This window comes from Sarcophilus harrisii, chromosome 4, assembly GCF_902635505.1.
Source record: "Sarcophilus harrisii chromosome 4, mSarHar1.11, whole genome shotgun sequence".
In the NCBI taxonomy this organism is placed as follows: Eukaryota; Metazoa; Chordata; class Mammalia; order Dasyuromorphia; family Dasyuridae; genus Sarcophilus; species Sarcophilus harrisii.
This window is the reverse complement of record NC_045429.1, coordinates 193,205,237-193,227,244: the sequence shown is the minus strand read 5'-3', so window position 1 is coordinate 193,227,244 and position 22,008 is coordinate 193,205,237. Positions and strand designations below refer to the sequence as shown.

Sequence of the window (22,008 nt, the reverse complement as noted above, 5' to 3'; positions counted from 1 at the left end):
GACTGAAGTTTATTATATGGGATAGGTGTAGGGATAGGGGAAAGGATGACATGTCTTTTAGGTCTTTAAGAGATACATGGAAGATGGACTGGTGTAGATGATATACTTTGACCTAGGGAGACCAGAAATTTCTTAATGTTGATGGTTTATGTAAAAATGTACTTCCCCACATTTGAGTGAAGCTCAGTGGCTGGTTTAAGAATCACCTTCAATCTAGCCAGCAGGGCCGTAATTAGTTTAAGATTAAGGGCTTTCTATAATGCTACCGATAATAACCATCAAACAATTCTAGTCTTGCCCAATGGCTGGCACTGTGGCAGAACTGTGTTTTGAGGAAAGCTCTTAGGGCCTTTCCTCAAAAAGGTTTTCCGTGTTTCAACATGCTGAATTTTGACTGGGTTTTACTGGATTAAGCTTTATAAAACTTTTCCTTTAATAAAAAAAAATAATTTATTACACATTGACAAAGGAGTTTATTAAAATCTATTAGTTAAGTGGTCTTTTATTAGCCCTATTTTAATAAGCATTTTTATCAGTGACGTGTCATAAATGAAGACATAAATAGTATTTGTACATGATTTGCAGGTGATAAGAACCTGGGAGGAATAGGCAGTATAATATACTAGACAAAATTGTATTCCAAAGTAGAACAATGGGCCAAATATAGTAAGATGAAATTTCTTTACTTTGATGGATCTATAATCTTATGGCTAGATTAGACATTTCCTTCACTGGAACAGATTGTAGCCCATCCTCTTCAATTCTGGTCTGTCTGTTAATCCTTGTAGAGATTCTGCCCAGTGTTCTGGAGAGCTTCTTGTCAGTATTTTATTTTTTCCTGCATATTGCCATTTTACGCATTACCTGCTTTCTCTCAAGCTTGACCATTCCTTTCCTTATCTTAGATATCCTTCATATTGTCTCTTTTATCCCTTTATATGCTACTGTCCATAGCCACCATCTACTGAATGGCTGATTGCCTCAAATTGAAACCTCTTAGAACTTAAAAAGCTTAAAATAACATTGTATCCAGGGCCATCTGCATTCATCCTGATCTGCATTGGGCTCCTGGCTCCGAAGGAGAAAGAGAGGCAGGTGACCTTGCATAGCCTGGCGTCACCTCCCTGATACTCATGATCACCTTCAAGAATGAGGGATAAACAACAACAGTTTTTCCATCACTCTTAGTGACATGTCATAAATGAAGACATAAATAGTATTTGTACATGATTTGCAGGTGATAAGAACCTTTTCTTCTCAAATCAGTTAAAATATTTAAATGTAATAATCTTCCATCATTTGTTGGAAAACTAATTCATAAGCTTCTTAATTATTTGAGAGCACTGAGAATTTAAATAACTTGCCCAGTCATTCAGATATGTTTTAATTACCAGAAAATGGGCATGTATGTTTGTTTGCATCTTTTCTTGGCTTTTTGAAAGTTTAGTTTGGAGTTTTGTTTTTGTTTTTTCTGATTAAGGATTCTTTAAAGAATACTGGAAAGGTATATCCCATTATTTTACACTTTTCAAAGAAATTCTTCTCTTCCTACCCTCCATCTCCCCATTTTCATATCTTTAATGATATAGTCAAACACTTTTATAATAGTTACATTCCTTCCCCTCTCACTCCCTATTTTACATGAATGAACAAACAGTAGTAGGTGCTAGAATACTTTCCAGCAAGGAAATTTCAGATAAAAGTTTGAAATATCACTTAAACAAAGAGTTAAATCTAATGAACTCAGGCTCTAGTGCAATGTCTATTTTGGTTTATTAAACTCCTTGGCATTAAAAAAAATGAAAAAAACATGTAAAACAAACAAAAATTACAAATAAATTAAAATACTAGTGAATTAATTTACCTATTTAAAATTAATGAGAGTTGAGAAAGTGAGGGTAATAGGGCACAATGAAGTGGGCATCTTACTATAATCACAGATACCCCATATAGAAAACTGACCTACATGATCAACAAAGTCCAACAGCAAGAGATATAAAGAGAAATTCCATTTAAAATAATTGTCGATAATAAAAAATATTTGGGAATCTATCTGCCAAGGGAAAGTCAAGAACTGTATAAACACAACTACAAAACACTGTCCACACAGATAAAGTCAAATCTAAACAATTGGAAAAATATCAAGTGCTCTTAGATAATTCGATCAAATATAATAAAGATGACAAAACGAATCTATTTATTTATTTAGTGCTATAGCAATCAAACTCCCAAGAAACTATTTTATAGGCTTAGAAAAGTAACAACAAAATTTCATCTGTAAGAAACTGCCTTTTCCTTCTCTCAAATAGTTATTCCCTTTATGATATTACAAGTCTGGGCCTGCTTTGTCCCAAAGAATGAGTGTATGAAAGCTAGTGATCTTTTCCCTCCTTTACTTCATTAGGAATATTGGCAGATAAGATGGTGGTATCCACACAGGATCATTCTAGAAATTAACTTTAATCAGTCTCCAAAACCAATGGCTTGCAAGACAAGAATAATCATGAATTGGCACTTGGGTCTCAGTCAGACTTTACCAGTTAAAGGTGAATATGTTGCAAATAGATACTTTCATAAATCATAATATGCTGCTTCATTTGTCATAAGCCTAAAGGGTAAAAGATTGTCTAATAATAATTATAATTACTAACTTACTATAAATTCCCTCTCTTCTGGTCTTGAGATGAATAAGACATGCATATTGGGACTTTATTTTTCAGAATATCTTGATTTTTTTTTATTATAGCTTTTTATATACAAAACATATGCATGGGCAATTTTTTAACATTGACCCTTGCAAAACTTTTCCCCTCCTTCCCTCCACTCCTTCCCCTAGATGGCAGGTAGTTCCATATATGTTAAATAGAATATCTTGATTCTTAATGAGAGAGCTGTCCATAGATAGAGAAATTAAAGTGGCTAATTGAAAGAACAATTAAGTAATTGTTATTATCAATTTAATTTTAGCCAAAAGAACACCCAAAATATTTTTAACAGAAAATCCTAAGAATTTAACTGGAGCTGTTACGTTTCCTTCTTGTCGTTTTCATTTCATTTAAATAATTATCCTTTAGTAAAGAATTAATTTTATTGATATATTCAACAAATATTTAGGACATGAATGTACAAAGATAAACCAAAAAAAAAAAACCCAGCTCCTGTGATCAATGAATTTATTTTCTTCTCAGAGAAAACAACATGTAAACAAATCATTTGATTAGGGAAAGGGGGGGCCCACATAGGAAAGTTTTCCCAAATGAAATGTTAGCTATGAACCTTGAAGAATTTCAAGACCCAAAGTTATCTTCCATGGTTAAATTATTTGGAAAAATACTGATTCTAATCCAGTGCAATTTTTTTTTATTCTTGATGGTGGAAACCAAGACGCAGAGGGGCTAAATGAAGTTGTTCAAGGTTGGGTGACTGCTTCAGCAAGTGGCTGTGGTGGGACTTGAAAGAAGCCGGGTTTTCTATTGCCCATTCAAATGCACACTACATCATACTACATCAAATTTAAAATTCCATTTTTAACATTATAATGCACTTGTAAAACTCAAAAAATTGAATTCACGGATAATTCTGGAACTGGTTTTTAGCAAATCATTTCTGTTCCCATCTCAGATGGCTGACCAAAGTTCTAAAACAAAATTGTTGAAGGAATTTTGGGGGACACCTTGCTCATACTTAATGCAAATGAACTCTAGAAAATGACCTGTAATCAGTCAGTCAGTCCCAGATTATACACAAACTAGATAAGCAGCTTCTGTTTTTAAGACTGTCTAGGCAGTTCCACAGACCCAGGCCATCTTCACACAATAGCAGCACTCAGTGTTCAAAACTAGTGGCTGCTTCCTACATGTCCAGGAGACAATAAAGAGGTTATATTGTTGGTCATGTGGTATTAATGGTAGTTAGAGTAGAAAGCATATTGATCTGGAAGTGAGAAGAACTATTATTTGACCTTGAGTACTCATGAACTTCTTTTTTCTATCAAATGGAAATAGATGGTGATAATGGTATCTTAGCTGAGCAAATTGATCAATCAGTTAATTAATACATATTTATTAATCACCTACTATTTATCCTAGAGTAGATAAAGGGAAACTAGGAAGACCAGGTTTCAGATTGAAACTTTTAACAGATGCTGGCTCAATGACTCTGGGCAAATTAATTAATCTTTCACTACTCTAGGAACTCTCTAAGTAATATAAATTGTAGGAAAGGTACTTTGATTGGTATAGTGGGAGTTTCCTGACCTTGTGTTCTCTATGCCAGTGAAATCACAGATCCGATCCTTATTACTCTTTTTATCCCTACTAAAATGCTAAAGTAGAACATTGATCCTGGAGTTAGAAAAACCCAAGTTCAAATTCTGCTTTACTAACTGTATGACTTTGGGCCAGTCACTTAATCTCTGTCCAATCCTACTCTTGCTGTTCATACTCTATAGAGGTTCTGTCCAAATGAGGATATTAAAACCTATCTCCCAGGGTTGTGAGAATAAGATGAAATGATATTTATGAAGTGTTTTGTAAACGTTAAAGCACTCCATAAATGCTTTGTATTGGTGGTAGTATTATTAGTTATAATAACCCCAGCACAACATAACCCTCGATGAGTTTGCATCCCATGAATGTAAGGCAATGTGAATACTAAGAACTTTTAATGGGAAGGCACTAGGAGCTGGAGGTAGGTATATATGAATGAAATGCTTTATAGACTATGTACATGTGAATTATCACAGTTTGTGATTGGACTCTATTAGATGAAGGTTGTTAAAGACATCAGAATTGTTCTTGTCCATAGATGTTTCTTAGAAGTTTGAAAAGTGAGATCTCTGTATATTATGTTTTTTTTTTAAAATATTTCTCTGCTTTATTCAGCTTAAGTTGGAATGTTCGTGGAAGCCTGGCTGTTGGATTTTTCCATCTTACTTTCATCTTTTTTTAAACTTTTAAATCATAATGAAATCACTAAGACCATGTTTTGGTTTAAAAAAAAAAAAAACTTTGAAGGAAAAGTGGTTTAAAAAAAACTCTCCTAGAGGTGTTAATCATGGGTATGTTGGGGGGCAGGAGGCGGGGGAGATGGGAAGAGAATGGTTTTGAAGAATTACAGCTTGCTCTTTCACTGAACTATGTTGCCACAGTGGGCGTACTACCTTTCTGTGCCTTATTGTGTCATAGGGTTTAGTATTCTGAACCACCAGACTGGAATAATATTGTTGTAACTAACTTTAAATTTTAAAGATGTCTCACTCACATATCTTCCTGCTTGTCCTGACAGTCTCAGACTCATCATGTTCAGAATTGAATTCATCAAGACAAAACCAAAATTAACAACAACAGACCTCTACCCCCTTTTTCCAGCTTTCCTTGACTAGAATGGTCGCTCAACTCTAAAGCCTCAATTATTCAAACTGCAAGCTCTCATGGTTAAGGACATTATCATAGTAAAACTTTGTTACCCTATCTTTGCATGTATTTGGAAAAATATAAAATACTATTAAAATTAAAAAAAATACTGAAAATGCTTTGTGTATCAGATTTGGTGCTTCTGATCTGTCATTTGTTATATGAGGATGAACTGGGCCATAGAGGGACAGAAAAAGCCTATTCATGAAGCAGTGTAAGAAAAGACCAAGAATGACTGGGAAAGATGCAGGGGAAAAGAGAATTTTATCACATATAGGATTGTGTCACAATCTTTGAAAGGATAGAGACTGGCAAGTGGAGGGAAAAACCTTTTCCATTATCAAGGTCATATATTTTATATGTTTGCTGTTCAATGAAATTTGACCTATTTTCAAGCCAAAATTTTTAATATTGCTTAAGTTTTTGGTGTGTGTGTGTGTGTGTGTGTGTGTGTGTGTGTGTGTGTGTTTGCTGAGGCAATTGGGGCTAAGTGACTTCCATAGGGTCATACAGCTAGGAAGTGTTAAGTGTCTGAGACCAGATTTGAACTCTGGTCTTCCTGACTTCAGGGCTGGTGCTCTATTCACTGCACCACCTAGCTGCCCCAAGATTTTGGTTTTTGTAAAAAATCATAATTATACTTAAAAGTTTCAGCTATACACCCAGCGAAAGAACTATGGGAAATGAGTATGAACCACAACATAACATTTCCACTCCCTCTGTTTTTGTCCACTTGCATTTTTGATTTCCTTCTCAAGTTATTTTTACCTTATGTCTAAGTCCGATTTTTCTTGTGCAGCAAAATAACTGTATAAATATGTATACATATATTGTATTTAACATATACTTTAATATATTTAACATGTATTGGTCTACCTGCCATCTAGGGGAGGGGAAAAGTTGGAACAAAAGGTTTTGCAAGGGTCAATGCTGAAAAATTACCTGTGCATATATCTTGTAAATAAAAATCTATAATTAAAAAAAAAGTTTCAGCTATTCAAAAATAAAAAAATAAAAAAAAAACTTTTGTTACCTTCTCTAGGGTTTAACACATTCCTGCATTCTTTTTTTCCCAGTTAAACTAGACACATCCTCCCTTACTCTTCAATCCTGAATTCTTACAAGTCTTTTTTTCCCTTAGCTCCACATTTCTTCCCATTTAAATCACTCTTTATTCAAAAGGTTCAGTTTTAGGAACTGCCTTACTACATAAAGCATTCTCTGATTCCCTCACCTGAACATGACTTCTCCCTCTTTGAATTTCTTATAGATCTCTTATTTTCTTAATTCTTATCTTATTATCTAGGTCTCCTTTGTACTTACTACATCCACATTTAAATCATCCTTATCTTCCCTCATGTAGATTGTAAACTTCTTGAGAACTAGAGCTACTTGATTAAAAAAAAAAAAGTTTGTATTGTTCCAAGAGCCCATGGGGTTTTATATCTAGTGGTAGATGTTTAAGTGTGTATTGACTTGAATGTGAGATGCTACCTGAAGAGGAATAATTAATATAAAAAGCATAAGTGAATAGATACTAATTTTTAGAGCATCATAGTGCAGTGGTTCTGAGAACTAAGGGTTAAGTGGCTTTTTAATGGAAGTGCCCAGGGGAAAAAAGAGATAGGTGAAATGCTCTTTAATTCTCTTCCTTCATGTACTACATTGTTGAGTGTTTCTCTCTGTGACTAGAGAGTGATTTAGCAGGAATAGGAGAGAGAGATGGAAAGTATATTGGGGCTCAAGGTTTAAAAAGCACTCTACATAAATTACTTCCTTTGATCATCACAACAGTCCTAGAAGAGTAGATAAGTACACATTTAAACATATGAGAAAACTGAGGCTTAGAAGAGTTACCTAACTTTTCAAAGTTACACTGCCACATTTGTTAAAGCACCTCTGCTCCACCACTCCTTTTGACTCCAAATCCAGGTCTTTTCCCATCCACTCCATTGAATAGAACCTCTAGCTTCCTTACAGGTTCAGATTCAGTATCTTCCTTCCTTCCTTCCTTCCTTCTTTCCTTCCCTCCCTCCCTCCTTCCTTCCCTCCTTCCTTCCTTCCTTCCCTCCTTCCTTCCCTCCCTCCTTCCTTCCTTCCCTCCTTCCTTCCCTCCTTCCTTCCCTCCCTCCTTCCTTCCTTCCTTCCTTCCTTCCTTCCTTCCTTCCTTCCTTCCCTCCCTCCCTCCTTCCTTCCTTCCTTCCTTCCTTCCTTCCTTCCTTCCCTCCTTCCTTCCCTCCCTCCCTCCTTCCTTCCTTCCTTCCTTCCTTCCCTCCCTCCCTCCTTCCTTCCTTCCTTCTTCCCTCCCTCCCTTCCTCCCTCCCTTTCTCCCTTCCTTCTTCCCTTCCTCCCTCTCTTCCTTCCTTCTTTCTTCCCTCCCTTCCTCCCTTCCTTCTTCCCTTCCTTCTCCCTCCCTTCCTCCCTTCCTTCTCCCCTTCTCCCCCTCCTCCTCCTCCTCCTCCTCCTCCTCCTCCTCCTCTTTCTTCTTCTTCTTCTTCTCTCTCCTTCCCTCCCTCCCTCCCTCCCTCTCTTCCTCCCTCCACCTTCCCTCCTTGGAGAGCTGCCATCATCTCATGGATTCACTGTTCTCCAACCATGGAACTGCAATCAGGATGAAGCCTTCCTCTTAAATAGAGCATCATGGTTGTCAAGAGTGTCTGTTCTTGTATAGATATGAATAGTGGTTGCACAGTGTGGAGCTAATTGCTCAGTTATTGCAGGGTGGTATGATTTGGATGGAGCCCCTTGAACAAGAGGCCCATGAAGGATATTCATAGTGATACCCACAGTCAGTGTACCAGCTTATGGGGAGGACACTGGCCTGCTGAGTGGCCGTTGGGAGTGGGGAGCAGCATGGGAAGGAGGGGAATTCCCCCTGGCTCCCTTGAGGGACTGCAAGTGCTGTCAGTAGATTCTAAATTTCTTTCCTGAGTTAGACTCTGATTATCTCACCTTTGTTACACCTCTGAGTTCAAACCCTGTATCTCACCCCACCCTCATTCCATTTTATAAATAAGATAAGCAGATGAAATAACCTCCCCAGGAGACCTCATTTGGTTTTGTACTGGTGTGTTGTACGCCTGGAAAGGTTAAGTGATTTGCCAGAGCTAGTTAATGGTAGAGCTTGGATTTGGACCTATTCAATATTTGAACTATAATTTTTAAATTATAAATAAAAAAAGAGAAAATATAATTTATATTTATATATATATATATATATATATAATTTAATACATACCTATGCGAAATCAGAAACGTGGGAAGGTGACTTAATGCTTACATTTGTATATTATTAACAAATGATTTTCCTTCACTTCCTTAAGAGATTGATAGTGTGAACATTATTCTCATTTTACAGATGAGAAAACTGAGGCTTAGAAAAATCATGTGATTTGTCCATAATTACATAGCTAGTAAGCAGTGGGTTTTGGAATTAAATTAAGTTCCAATGTTCTTTCCCCTATATCATATTATCTTTTTTTTTTAATTAAGATTTATTGAGCAGATTAGAAACTTTGTTATTTTTATAATACTTCTAAAAAGAAGAAAAAACTATTCCTGAGTACTAAGAAGAAACTTGAAGACCCTTGATTTTAGTTAGTAACAAAATTAGGATGGATTTGAAAGATAAGAGTAACTTGTTAATCTGTTTTGTGTTAGTAAGCAGGGAAGTATGTTTTTGTGTGACTCACTTTTGCATTCCTATAAGGTTCTTGCTGGATTGTGCTTGGGTGTTTTTGATATTTTATTATTTTGCTTTAGGTGACATTCCTTAACCCTTTGAGTACATTCACCTGAAGTGAAGGGAGTGTATCATCCTTGGAATGACAGACAGGTGGGGTTTTTGGTGTGTGTTTCCATTCTGGATACTACACTCTGAGCATGGTATACAGGAGGCATTATTATGGTGATTTGTTTTTCCACTGGAAAATTAAATGTCCTTGGTTCTTATCTATGCTATTCCCCAGAAGAATAGGCTGACTCATATGGGTTTTTGTCATTTCTGCCTTTTTAGAGAGCTACTGTGACAGAAGAAATAACCCCTGCAGGAGACCTGAAGAGAAATAGCCATTTTTGGTGGTGTTGAGTTGTTTTGGTCCTGTCCCACTCCTTGAGACCCCACATGTGGTTTTCAAGGGCAAGGATACTGGGATGATTTGTTGTTTCCTTCTCCAGCACCTTTTATAGATAAGATAAGGGAGACAAACCGAAGTTGAATAACTTTCCCACTTAAAGAAGCCAGATTTGAATTGGGGAAGTTGTGTCACCTATTTGCTCATCTAGGATGAATAGAATCCAGTTCTATTTAACATGGATGTGGCAAAGAAAAAATTTAAAAAACAAAAAACACCGAATAGGGCCTGCACTGACCTGACTGGTGATTTGGAGCAAACCTCAAATTCAGCCAAAGCAAACAGCTGGTTTAGATAATTCAGGTCTTCTCCAAAACCCTTTTTTCTCTTCAGAAACAGGTTTACTTGGCTTGCATTCTCTAGCAATTGTTTCTTTTCTTCACTGAAACTTTCCTTTTTCAACACAGAACTTTAATGTCTGGCTATAAAGCTCAGGCACTGTGTATATAGGGATTTCAGAGCCTTCTTCTACATTCAGTTAGCAATGTTGTACACCTGCAAATTATAACTTTTGATGGTCTGATGAAAAGATTGGAGAAAAAGTTATTTTAAACTGACTGCCATCTGTTTTGTGGATTTTTCCTGACTGTTCCACAGGGTGCTGCCCTCCTGGCTTTATTTACTTAAAAAAAAATCAAAAAGTTTTCTTAGGCCTGAGTGAACTTTTTCAGATAAAATAAATTCAGTTCCAAAAGCAATCTTGCCAGGAGTATTCTGTGAACTTCTTTAGAGGGTGTTAGAAGGCACAGGATGCCCTGAAATTGACCTGTAGAAGCTTTTTTTGTCCTTGTTCTATTTGGTGATCAGGGTAGTTGAGCCATTTAACGAGTATTTAGATTATTTCCATAGATGTAGTGAGCAGCTGGGATAACTGAACACTTCTTAAGAGGGTATATAATGAGATAGGGTAAAATAGCAAATTAGAAGGTATGTATCCATCATGAGATAAGGTAAAATAGCAAATTAGAACAAAATGGAATTAGGGCAGAGGCACAGGAATCAATTAAAGATAAAATGTATTCCTTTTAGAAACATGCACACACACAAAAAATTGTAATGTGAGTTTGTGATGCTAGATAATTAATTGTTTTTGCAAATTATTAGGAGAATGTGTTAGGGGTTGGTTGTAATTATTGTTTTTCCCTAATTTTTACAAGCAAATTAAGATCTTGTCAGATTGTACCACAAAGCAACTTAGGATAGAAACAAAATAATTATAGATATAGAAAAGGTGGGGCTGCATCAGAAATAAGCTAATTTAGTATTGATGATTTGGAGAAGTAGGGTTTAGTCTAGTATGAGGAGGTTTCTTCCCAGAAATTAGTTTTATTTCTGATGTTTTATATCTAACTACTTATTTGGTGCAAAAATCCAGGTTTGGTGCTAAAGAAATTATTTGAGGGTGAATTTTTGTAGGATATTCCCTTTTCAGTCCAACTTTAGGCTTCTCTTCCAAGAAAAATTCTCTAAAATCACAAGGACAGATTTTCCAGAAAGAACGATGGTTTCTGCTAATTAAATCTGCTTTTCTGATTGTGATGCCATTCTTCCTTGCCCCAAACCTCTTCTTTGGTTCATGATACTACAGTGGCAAAGGAAGGAAGGGGAGGAAAATTCCTATTAAGCTGATTAGTCAATGTTATTATGTTTCTTGTACCCCCAGAATGTACACTTTATGATTAATGTTTATCTTTAGGAAATGCTATGGAAGACTTTACACATAAGATCTGGAGCTGGAAGAGACTTTGCCCACATTTTATAGCTAGAAAATAGGTACAGAAAGGTTAGTGATTTGCCTAAGATTACACTGGAAGAAAGTAGCAAATTCAAGATTGGAACTCAGGTTCTTTAACTCATGAATATCAAGCCACCCTATCATAAAAATTGTTCAAATATTGAGTCATATCTTCCATTACCTCTTGGTAAGAGCATGTCAGGCCCTATTTCTTGAAGTCTGCTGAAGTTCATGTTTGTTATTTCCATGACACTATCCATATCATCCTCTGCCATTCCCTTTTCTTTTTGCCTTCAGTGTTTCTCAACATTAAGATCTTTTTCAGTGAGTCCTGTCTTTTTTTTTTTTTTTTAACATGGCCATAATCATAAAAATAGGTTTTTAGAAACTAATTGATAAACTTTTTTAAATGTAAAATTTATTATAGCTTTTTTATTTTTCCAAATACATGCAGAGATAGTTTTCAGCATTCATCTTTGCAAAACCTTGTGTTCCAAATTATTCTTCTTCTCTCTCTCTCCTCTAACAAACAATCTAGTATAAGTTAAATATATTTTCATATTTATCATGCTGCACAAGAAAAATCAGAGCAGAAAGGGAAAAAAGAAAACAAGAGGGAAAAAAAAGCAAGCAAACAACCAGCATAAAAAGGTGAAAATGCTATGTTATGATTCATATTCAGTTCCCATACTTCTTTCTCTGGATGCATATGGCTCTCTTCATCACAAAACCATTGGAACTGACCTGAATCACCTCACAGTTGTAAAGAACCACATCCATCAGAACTGATTATCACATAATCTTGTTTTTACTGTTTTCAATGATCTCTTGGTTCTATTCACTTCATTTAACATCACTTCATGCAAGTCTCTTCAGGCCTTTTCTTAAGTCATCCTGCTGACTGTTTCTTATAGAATAATAATATTCCATAACATTCATATGCCAGAATTTATTCAGCCATTCTTCAACTGATGGGCACCCATTCAATTTCCAGTTCCTTGCCATTACTAAAAGAACTGCCACAAACATTTTTTCACATGTAGGTCCTTTTCACTTTTTTATGATCTCTTTAGGATACAAGCCCTGTAGAGACACTGCTAGATTAAAGGATATGCAATTTGACAGCATTATTGGGCATAGCTCCAAATTGCTCTCCAGAATGGTTGGATCAGTTCACAATTACACCAATAATGTATTAATGACCCAGTTTTCCCACATCTCCTCCAACATTTATCATTCAATTGATAAACTTTTTAATCTTTTCCCCTGCTTGATCAGGATTATAGTAGTGGTGTCTGATTAGGATTCAAGAGCTAGACAGATAGAATAGCTCTGAACCTGGAGTCAGTAATATCTGAATTCAAATCTAGTCTCAGACATTCAGTAGCTGTGTGACCCTGGGCAAGTCATTTAACCCTGTTTACCTCAGTTTTCTCATCTGTAAAATGAGCTGGAGAAGGAAATGGCAAACCACTGCAACGTCTTTGCCAAGAAAACCCCAAATGGGGTCATGAAGAATTGGACATGATTCAGATGTCTGTACAAGGAGGGTTCATATCTAGCCAGGTTGATATGTATATATTTCCCATGAAATACTTATTATTTTGATATCTGAACCTATACACCTATACTTACTCATTTGGCTATTGGGAAAGTAGATTGCCTTCTGAACTTCAGTCCTACCTCACCACCTGGCTCTTGGACATTTAGAATTTGATGCCCCATAGACATCTCAAATTAAAACAAAAATTGAATCCACTCAGTAGTCACTCCCACTTCCATACTTGCCTTTATCTGTGTTGGGCACATCCTTCCACTTATCGCTTTTCACAATCCCAGGGTCATCCTTGATTTAACTCTCACTCTATGTATCTAATCATTTGCCAGATCTCTTCATTTCTTTAATCTCAACATCCCCTTCTCTTTATTCAAATGGTCACCACCCTATTTCAGACCTTCCTAACCTCCCACCTGAACTATTGTAATGACCTTCTGATTGATCTCCCTGCTTTGAATAATAACAGATAGTATTTACATAACACCTACCATGAGCTGAACACTTTACAAATACTATAATGTTTGATTCTTACAATAATCCTGGGAAGTAGGATGAATTTACTATCCCCCTTTTACTATTGAAGCAGACAGGGATTAGGTGACTTGTTCAAAGTCACAGCTAATTATGATTAATTGAACCTGGATTTGAACTCAGGTTTTGCTAAACTCCAGACCTAGCACTCTATTCTATGCACCCCTTTATCTGCTAAGTCTCCCCCCATCTATCCTGACAATACAATTTTTGTAAGGGGGAAGTATTTCTCCCCCCCCCCCAAAAAAAAAAAAAAACAAAGCTAAGCTATTGCTAAGGTTGGAGACCTTTTCTAGTCTCCCCCAACTTGCTAGTGCTTTTATCTCCCAGGTACCCCGTATTTCCTTTGTGTTTTGTATATGCTTGTATGTACATTCTACCTTTACATCATCCCCACCACCCACAGCCCACTGACTGCTTCTTATTTGTCTTTATATCCTTTTCCTAGCACAATGCCTAACATCGGATAGTCTCTTAATAAAACTTGATTAATTGAGGGAAAGATGGTACTGAATTCACAGAAGCTACTTCTATTGTAGTTGGAAAACAAAAAAAGCAATAGAAGTATTGTAGTTGGAATTTTTAAGCACATGCAAGAAAATAATTGGAAACGGTTTCAGTAATTTCATGAGAGTGGGAAGTCTTCAGAGTTGGGGTTGCGGAATGTTAGGAACATGAAATTTAAGTGTTTTCTCACCTAGTTCTTCAGATTTAAGTAGGCACTTGTTTAGTTAGTTATCTGCTCAAGTAAATTGAGCTAGATTCTAAGCTGTCTCAACAGTGATGGTTCCCTCTTAGCATGACCCCTTCCAGCTTGTTGTACAAATGCCTATTTTTAAAAAAAAATTTTTAATTTTTTTTATTTATTTTTCTATTTTTTTATGGTAAAAAGTTTTAGGTCTTGGAAAATGGAACTTAAGCATATTTTACATTTTTTCGTATTTTATACATTTACTTACACAGAGAAAAACATATATATGTGTAAATATATATGTCTGTATACATATTTACATATATACATACATACACAAATTTGTTTATATTTGTTTGATGACTCCCAACTCTATCAACGACTTTGGGTCATTAAAGCCTGGGCCATTATCTTCATTTCTTCTCAAAAATCTGGTGTCTCTAGTACCTCATCCTAATCCTTAACTCTGCAGGATTTAGGTATCAAAATTCTTTGATGATTCTCTTTCAATCTCAAAGTATTTGTGGGAGAGGAAAATAGTATTATTTAATCAAGGCAACTACTGAAAAGAGTTTTCCAGAAATGAACTGTAATTTCCATTTTGCCTTTTAAGCATTCTAAAGCAGTGTCAATACAGGGTACACAGATTTAAGGAAATGCTGGCCTTTTCTTTTACTTCTGTTTTACTAGTTCTAGAACCCTTTTATCACTTCTGACTCAATTTAACCATTATGCTGAATTTCATTGGATTTACAATGGGAATTAAACCAGTTTTGCTTGATCTCTAAAGGCAGAAACAGTAATAATGGATAGAAGTTACAAAGACGACCTGTTTCTTTTGCACAAAAAGTTATCATAGAGGAGATTCGTATTCGATGTAATTTTGTTTATTTTTTTATTCAATTTTATTTTATTTTTATGTTCTCATTTGCTTCTTCCCTATCTATCCCTCTCCACCCCCATTGGGAAAGCAATGAAGATAAGAACCACTAAAAATATGTATATTTAAGCAAAACAAATACCCATGTTGACCATATCAAAAAAAAAAAATTTCTTCTACTATAAGCTCTCTATTTACAGAGAGAGAACATATCTCCTGCATCCTCTGGAACTGTGGTTTATCATTGTGTTGATCAGAGTTCCCAAATTTTTCAAAATTACTTATCTTTTTTAGTACTGTTGTTATATAAATTCTTCCCTTGGTTCTGCTCACTTCACTTTACATCTGTTCATCCATGTCTTAAGGAGGTTTCTAGACTAGATGGTCTCTGAGATTCCTGAGTTTCCAATTCTCTGATATTGGGTTCTGCTACAATGAAACTTCAAAGCCTCCACTGGATAGTACCAGAAAAGTTTTGTAATTTTGTGGAGGAGGGAGGTGGACAATTTCCAAAACTTTCCTGACTTATTGAAATAAATACATTGGCCCAGCTCCAAACACTGATTTACTGTATAATTAAGAGAAAATTACTGTTTCTCTGGGCCTTAGTTTCTCCATCTACAAAGTGGAGAGAGTTGCTCAATGTGTTCTCTAAAGGCCCTTATTTATGTTAATATTTTATGGCACTTCTCTAAAACATCATACCCACCCTCCCGAATGGTCATAGAATTTTGTAGCTTTTTCCTTCCACCTCTGATTGACCCCAGATCTGGACTTCCTTATTCAGATCCCTGCCAGGGATTGTGCCAAAAGTGGTTGTGAGTTGGCCATTCTCCATCTATTTCCAGATCTCCCAGGTACTTTTGCCAAGGAGGATAACTACTACCAAGGAATTATCTTTTTGGCTTCAAGAGGAAAATAAAACAGGAAATTGTTAAAAGACACAACCCAGACTCAAATTTCTCAAGTGGATGAAGGTTAAAGTTAAAAGAACTTTAAAGAAACTTTCTGCCTCCTCCCCAAAACCAAACCAGACCAAAACTTTCCTAATAGTCCTGCAACTTATTCATCAAAAACAAAACCCAGGAACAAAAATGAACTAGCAGAAACAGGGAAACCAGATAGCTTTTCTTACCTGCTAGTCAGCTCTATGGTTTCTGAACACAGTGTACCATTTAAGAATTCTCAGAGCTGCCATTTGATTTGTTTGAAAACATCTTCCACTATGGTTGTAAGCTGAAGAGTATTTAAAAGTGCTTACCTCAGCCATTTGTGAGGGTTTAGTATTTCTCATAGTAGTCCCCTTTCAAACCATTAAGGGAGACTTTTGCAAGTTCAGGAAAATAATGCACCACCCACCCACATAAGTTTACTTTTCTCTTACCATCCCCTGCTTCAGGATACTGTTGTTTTAGAATTATGGAGTCCTAGGGTGGAGAGGCAAAAGAAGAGAGGGATTCCTTTAGAGTGTAGGTTAGACTCTGACTTCTGGGACTTCTCTTTCAGTTCTCAAATTATGTGATTCTGTGGTAATGCTGTTCTGGCCAATCCACTGTTTTTACTATTGTAGGAGAGCAATTTTGGATTCGGGCTCATCTCTGGTTGTGTGGCTATGACCAAAATCTCAGTAGATTTTAAATAATATTCTAAGGCCCTAAGTTACAGAGGATTTAAATCTTTGCCAAGTGAAGGAGTTTCCACACTGGCAATGATCTATCATCCTCATCATCATAATCACAATGATGATGATAATGATTTTTAGGATTTTTGTAGTGCTTTAAGGTTTGCAAAGAAATTTTTTTACATGTTATCTCAAGGTGGCTGGTCCCTAAAGTGGTCCTGTGAAGTTGGTACAGTCATCCCATTTTACAGATAAGGAGAAATGGCTTATCTAGGATCATAGAAGTAGCAGATATCTGGGACAGGATTTAAGCCCACATCCAGTGCTGCCCCATCTAGACCTCCCATCCATGAAATGACAGGCCCAAATCTATTTATCAGCTTTAAAAAAGTTGGAATGGATTTTAAAGCTCCTTTTCTTCTATACATCTTTTTTATTATTTATCATTTCCCTCTCAACTTGAACACTTTTAGGGATAGGAACTCACTAATAAAACTGCTCATTTCATTTTGGGAAAACTTCATTGTTAGAAGGATAGGGACGGCGCTTGTGATTTCATTGACACAGGCAGTTTCCAAGAGAGCTACTCTAATAGATAACACATCTTAGCAATTGTAATGAAAACTCAAGTCCCTCTAACTTTGTCAGGTCAGTAATCTGGTTTACTCTCAAGCTAGTCAATAAACAGTTAATTTTTATTAACATTAATAAATGTGGTTTATGGTAAGACTTCTCTCATAACCTGGGAATAGCAGCTCTCAGCCAGCCCTCTGCGGTGGAGTGCCTGTGATATTTCATTAACAGAAGCATAAAACACTGATCTTGGTTTGCTTTCTGCCTTAACTCCAATGAATAGTGGACAAAGTGTGTGGTACAAGAGAGGTTATTGGAGGTCACTTCACAAATGTCTTCAGGATCAATCCTCTTCCTATCTCACATCGACTAAAGAGATGATGTGTAACTGGTTAGGTTGAGCGGGTTCATCTCTGAGGCTGTGCTGTTTTGGGCTCTGTCAAAAAGAGAAATGGATTGCGAACCAATTAGTCGTTTAATTTAAGAGATTTTCTATCATTGGCTCCTCCTGAGAAGATAATAGAAAAAGCAGTAGACTTGAAGACAGACTCCCTGGGTTTGGGAAAGTGCTTCTGCCTAAAAAAGATACTCAACTGTGGGCCTTTTCTCACTCTGTTCCTTGCACGGCTGTAACAATCTTTGTCTTCTGCTGATCTCTTTGGCTTCCTTTTAGTGCAAACCTTCTACTAGAAGGCTTTCCTAGCCCTCTTAATGCCAGTGCTTTCCCTTTGTTAATTATTGCCTGTTTATCCTGTCTAGAACTTATGCAGAAACTTTTTTTTTTTGTATTTTTATATCCCCAGAATGTATCTTCGTGCTTGGTAGGTGCTTAATAAGTAATTATTATTTATTTTATATGATTTTTTTAAAAAGTGATTTATTAGTTATTTGATTTTTTAAAATGACTCATCAGTAACTGAGCATTTATTAATTACTTACTACATTTCGGGTACTTTGCTACACAGTAAGGATACAGAGGGGCAAAAGTTCTATATTCAAACTGTACAAGTTAAATCAATAAAAGGGATTCACTAGTGTATTAAAGAGCTCCTTAAAGGCTTCTAGCAGAAGGTAGGACCTCTGTTTTAGTGAGATATAGGAGAAAGCAGCATCTGATAATAGGTTTGGGTATCAACACAAGGGATATACTACTATTAAGGCTTCTAGCAGAAGGTAGGACCTCTGTTGTAGTGGGATGCAGGAGAAAGCAGCATCTGAGAATGGGTGTGGATATCAACACAAGGGATACACTAGCATTAAGGCTTTTAGCAGAAGGTAGGACCTCTGTTGTAGTGGAATGTAGGAGAAAGCAGCATCTGAGAGTAGGTGTGGGTATCCTTGAGATAGGTTGTTGAAAAATCATAGCGTGATTATAAAAGACCCCAAGAAGATATCAGGAGTCCTGGTTTCTAGTCTCTGCTCATCCAAGTAGTGTGACTTTGAGCAAGTCACTTCTGAACTTTGTCTACCTTTTGTAAAATGAAGATAATTCCTTCCCTGTCCATTTCATAGAATTGTGAGAATCAAATTAAATAAGAACATGGCTAATGGAAAGAATAATGGATTTGGAAGAGGAGAGCTTAGTTTGGTGAACCCAAATCTAATGGTTACTGCTTGGAAGACCTTTGACTTGATATCTAAGGTTGCCTTCCTTCTAGCCCTTAGCATTTTGTGACCACCGGGATAAATGTGCAGCATTGTGTGTTCTGCCTCTGGAGATAGGAAGCCCCATCTTCATGAGTTCAAATACAGCCTCAATCACTTAGTAGCTATGTGATCCTGGGCAAGTTACTTCACCCTGTTTTGCCTCAGTTTCCTTCTCTGTAAAATGAGCTGGAGATGGAAATTGCAAACCACTCCAGTATCTTTGCTGAGAAAACCCTAAAAAATGATCAGCTGAAATGACTTTGCTATTCTCAGCAGTACAATGACCCAAGACTACTCTGAAAGACTTATGATGAAAAATGCTATCCATAAAAATTTTATTTCTTCTTGGGATTTTTTTTGGGGGGGTTGATCTGTTTTCTTTCACAACATAATTTTTTAATAGTATCTTATTTTTCCAAATACATGTAAAGATTGTTTTCAACATTCATTTTGTAAAACTTTATGTTCTAAATTTTTCCCCCTTTCTCCCTTACTTCCCTATTACCAAGATACCAAGCAATCTGATATAGGTTAGATATGAGCCATCCTTTTAAATATATTTCCGTATTTGTTGTGCAAATGTTGTGCAAGAAAAAAATCAGACCAAAAAGGGGGGGGAGGAAAACCACCAGAAAGAAAGAAACAAATAAATAGGTGAAAATAACCAAGCTTCGATTTATATACAGTCTCCACAGTTCTCTCTCTGAATGTGATTGACATTCTCCATCCTAAATTCTTGGGATCACCTTGTGTTGAATCACCAAATTGTTGAGAAGAGCTAAGTCCATCACAGTTGATCTAACATATAACTTTGTACAATCTAATTTTTCCAGAAATGTTTTACGTAACTTCACATGTACCTTCTTAATAAAAAGGAAAAGGGAAGGAAGGGAGAAAATTTAGAACTCAAAAGTTTTAAAAACAAATGTTAAAAATTGTTTTAATGTAACTGAGGAAAAATAAAATATTAAACATTTTTAAAAATGAAAATCTGAAAAGGAATCAACCAAAATATAACATCACATAGCAAAAAGAATGCTATACATAGAATCAGGAAGACATTCAGATTCTGCCTCCAGAACTTGATATGTGGCCATAGTTAGATTACTTAATGTCTTCATCTGTAAAATGGGGATATTTGTAGCACCTACTTCAGTGAGGATCAAATGAGTTAATGGAGGCCCTTTGCAGTTCTTCAAGTCTAATAAAACTTAGTTTCTGTTCATGTACATTCTGTAAGCCCTCATATGTGTTATACATGCATCCTAGTGGAATGTCAGGGCAAAGATTTCATAATATTTTTGTATTTTTCACTCCTGGCATTTGACATAGTGTCTGATGTCGTGTAGTAGTCACTTAAGAAATCTTTTTTTTTCCCTAGAAAGACTTAAATGAACTGATTCAAAGTGAAATGAGTTGAACCAGAAGTACATTATACACAGTAAAAGAAATATTGTGTGATGATCTCCTGTGAATATCTTACCTATTCTCATGTGATCCAAGGCAGTTCTTAAGGATTTTTGATGAAAGGTATTGCCTATCTCCAGAGAAAGAAATGATGGAGCCTGAATGCAGATCCAAAACGCTTTTTCTTCACTTTATTTTTCTTAATGGTTTTTTAAAATCTGTTTTCTTTTTCTTTCATAGCATGGTTTTTCATGACTATAGATAGATGTATATCTATGTAAAATTGCTTGCCCTTTCAGTGATTTTGGGAGAAGGGAAGAAGAGAATTTGGAACTCAGAATTTGAAAAAAAAGAATGTTACAATTGTTTTTTTACATGTAATTGGGGAGAAATATTAAATTAGAGGGGAAAAAATCTTGTTTTTTGATTGTTTACTGCCTGTGACTTTGGAGGTTACGTACTTAAAATGAGTTTCCTCACTTGTAATACGGGAGATATTGGATTGGATTGCCTATGAGATCCCTTCCTACTCTAGAGCTGAAATGAACATACCTACATTGTCCACAGGAATGCTCATCCAAATCAGGTGGTTCTATTGTTATTTCAGAGAGAATGAAGGCTTAAGAAACTCTAGGCCACAGAGCTTCTATTCTCCAACTCTATCTTTGCCTATCTTTCTTTCCATCTGTTTTCTATGTTACAGATAAGTTCTTTCTTGCACTCACAAAGCCTGCTTTGTTTTAACACCCAGGCATTGGAGGTGGGAGGACATGGAGGAAGTGTCCAAGCAGGCTGACTTTTGACTCTGTTAACAGGGGCAACATGGTCTATCTCTCTCTTTTTTTTTTTTTTATGGGAATTTTTTAATGCTTTCATTGAAAGGTGTAGTTTACATTTAAATTGTATTGGTCTTGTTGCATAAAACCTGGGATTACCTTTTAAGGGCCAAGGCACTTGGGTTTCTGGGTCTGTCACCTGGGTCAGAAGAATATCTTCTTTCTTTGGAGGGAAGTGTGGTATTCTCACCTGTCTGCTTCCTTTAATTTACCCCCTCACATTATCTGCTTTAAGAACTGAAGTCTATTTTCAGACAAAAAATGCATATATATATATATACACACACACACACAGAGATACATATTAGATATATAAATGTATATTTTATTATTGAATGTGGGGTTGTGAAAAATTTTACTGATAGCTTTTGTTTTTACATAAGTTTGATTTTCTAATAAAAAACCCTCCTTCATCCTCTTGTAACAAAGAATAAAAAGGGGGAGAGGGGAGAAGAACTAAACCACATGTCACTTGAATGTGACAGTATACATAATATCATTGCATATCTACAATCTTCCATCTCTGCAGAAGGAAGAAAGGAAAGAAACATTTATTTGGCATTTATTGTGTGCTAGTCACTGTGCCAAATGCTTTACAAATATTACTCATTTGATCATCTAAAATAGGTGCTATTATAATTCCCTTTTTATACCCGAGGAAATTAAGATTAAGTGACTTGCCCAGGGTCATACAGCTGGGAAGTACCTTGAGACTAGATTTGAATTCCAGTTTTCCTGACTACAGACCCAGTATTCTCTTCATTGCTTTGACTTCCCGTCATATTGAATGCATCTTTATAAGATATAAAAATGAAAGGTGCAGAGGTTGAGATCTTTAAAAGAAAAATTCTGTCCCATTTGAGCTCAGATTTTCTGGGTATTTGGAATAGAAATAGCCAGAGTAAGCTAATCACAGGATGCTCTAGCCACCAGAAGCTCATTATCGTTAACAGGGGAGAAGATTTACTCTTTTTAAGTCTCT

The 22,008-nt window shown here is 36.0% G+C and overlaps 1 protein-coding gene and 1 long non-coding RNA gene across 2 annotated transcripts in view; one reads left to right on the top strand and one right to left on the bottom strand.

The window, feature by feature from the left end:
* The window catches only part of FOXO3 (forkhead box O3), a 170,689-nt gene that overhangs the window by 63,701 nt on the left and 84,980 nt on the right, over positions 1-22,008 (top strand). The window lies entirely within an intron of this gene.
* On the bottom strand, positions 542-1,279 carry LOC116423157. The gene is made up of 2 exons (XR_004233638.1): positions 1,249-1,279; positions 542-596 (listed from the first exon to the last, which is right to left on the bottom strand). It is a non-coding gene; the product is annotated as an uncharacterized LOC116423157 (long non-coding RNA).